Here is a 2,723-nt window from a genome sequence, read left to right on the forward strand (position 1 = left end):
CAAACCAGTGTCTGGTTTCAAGGCGCTTGTGATCTGGCTCTACCTTTCTTAACCACCTGTACTTCCTTCACGTCTCCAGGCTCTATGACTTAGCCTGCTTGGTTTTTCCACTGGCTCACAAAAAAAATAAGTTTTCATCTGCTCACCTCTTAGGTGCTGTCACTGTCTGAAACTGCCTTTTGCTTGATTCACATTTATCCTATTTTTGAACCAAATTCTTTCTCTCCCTGTAGAATTTTGTTCATCTTATCTCCTCTATGACTCTTCCTGCCTTCCCTCATCATTCTAGCCCTCGCTGATCACCTTCCACCAGGAACTCTACAAGACTTGGGGTCTGTTCAAAATCACAGAAACCCTATTTTCTGCCTATTAGTTAACTTATGAATACATATTAGATAATAATGAATTGAAATAAATGAATAATAAATAAGAAGTGTCTTGATTCATATTATTTGAATTAATCTCATCTCCTGATTGGATTTATAGCTGCCTGGGGGTCAGGTTCCACATTTTATGTCCCCATAGTACCTGCTCCCATGTGGAGAACCTCCTGGGTGATGGATAATTTGATTAATGGAATAATTCTAAAGATAAAATTCCAGATCTTTCAGAAGGTCCTTTTTAGCTGTGTGATTTTTCAACAGATGTGTATTAATGGAAAACACCTGCAAATAAGTCAGAGACTTAACAAACCCTTGACAAAATCATTCTGAAGTGGTGCTCTATCTTTTTTGTTTCTTGTTTCGTTTTGTTTTGTTTTTTGAGACGGAGTCTCGCTCTGTTGCCCAGGCTGGAGTACAGGGGCCCAACCTGGGCTCACTGCAAGCTCCGCCTCCCAGGTTCACGCCATTCTCCTCCCTCAGCCTCCCGAGTAGCTGGGACTACAGGCGCCCACCACCACGCCCAGCTAATTTTTTGTATTTTTAGTAGAGATGGAGTTTCACCATATTAGCCAGAATGGTCTCGATCTCCTGACCTCGTGATCTGCCTGCCTCGGCCTCCCAAAGTGAGGGGATTATGGATGTGAGCCACTGTGCCTGGCTGGTGTTCTATCTTTAGAGATTCCTTAACTTCAAAAAGCCATTTTCTCCTATGAGAGAAGAAAATTCTAGGGATGATAGAATTTTCTTACATCCAATTACACCTTAAGCTCCCCTTTACCTGCTTTGGGTGTAACAGCAGTCTTTCCAAAGCTGTGAAGGCTAATGTTTACATTAAGGGTAAAGGAATTTTTCCGATGATGAAATGTGACATCCGTGAGCATCCACTCGAAGAGCATAGTGAGTGGTTAAACTGCTGTCAGCAGAACCGCAGGAGGATTTTCCATTTACTTCTTCCAGGAGCACTATTTTGTTGATCCTGCACCTCCCACCCCCTTCCTGCTGTTAGTCATGGTTGTCATTCCTCCTCCTGGTGGTGTTTTAGTTTTTGGTCTGCTTGTCTTCTAAGGAGATTCCTCTTGAGTTCCTGATGGCTTGAGGCCAGTGGATTTATGGGTTAATGACCACAAAGCCCTTTAAGCATCTTAGATAAAAGGATGTGTCCCAGGTATTAATTATTGTTATTTTAAAATCTAGCGTTATAGAATTAACCCATCTGCAGCTAGGCCTGAAGGATATGAGGGGCCTTTTTGCCTACACACATCCAAATTACTCACAGCTCATTTCTTTTGGCTTCTATGCCACAATAACATCAGAACAAACAGCTCAGATATGGCTTTGATTAATCAAAATACACTGATTACAATGAGTCCAATAAAAATGGAAATAAAACAGGACACGAAACACCTTATGTCAAACACCTATTTATGTTGTTTCCTTCTCACATAAACAGAGCTGGAGGGAATGTTAAAGGTTACCTTGCCTAACCCCTATTAATGATTAATAATAAGCAAGCCAATGGTACATGAGGAATTTAATAATAAGGAAGCAGAGGCCCAGAGATGAAGGGATGTGCTTACCATATGCAATGCTGAAGATGACAGCCAAGGTTTGTTGTCTCCTGGCCATATTCTTGCTGTTGTACCAGGCAGCCTTTCCTGACTCTTCCCACCTTATAAGGACTGGCTTTTAGGGAGACCTGAGCCCTTAAGCATGATTTGGTCAGAACAATAACAACAACAAAAAGAATATGAAAGTGCATCACATATTCTTCATCCTGCAGCTACCATGACTGGTCATGTGAGGACAGGCTGTGTGGGACAGAATGCATCGGTCAGGAGTGGCCCATTTGTTCTTTTGCTCACTGGCATCTCCAGGGATGGCTTCACGAGGGTGTAACCAGTGCAGTTGTATGGTGAACCCCATTCAGAAGGGTCCTGGGCTTGGAATTTGACACTGTGGTCGCCATATTGAAATTGTTAATACTTGCATCTTTGAATTTGTGTTTGGTAAGTGAAGTGGGGCAGGACACAGAAGCATGCACTGAGGCTTGAGTCTTGACTCACACCCCACCCTGCCTTCCATGGCCTCCCCTCTTTCCTGAGACAGGTTCTTGGCCACCCATTCTATGCCACCATGTGGTGTCCTGTGTTGCCCGGCTGGCCTCCCCATGTCTGTGTCTGCTCTGTGACTACTGCCACCCGTCACCTGGGCTCACCTGTCTGCCATGGGTTGGGATGGTGGGCCCTTAGAAAGGGGGAATTAACTTGTTCATTTCCAAGCAGGGCTGCATATTTTTTCTTTCTTTCTCTCTCTCTTTTCTTTCTTTCTGTCTCTTTCTCT

This window comes from Colobus angolensis, unplaced genomic scaffold (assembly GCF_000951035.1).
Source record: "Colobus angolensis palliatus isolate OR3802 unplaced genomic scaffold, Cang.pa_1.0 Scaffold11, whole genome shotgun sequence".
NCBI classification, from domain to species: domain Eukaryota; kingdom Metazoa; phylum Chordata; class Mammalia; order Primates; family Cercopithecidae; genus Colobus; species Colobus angolensis.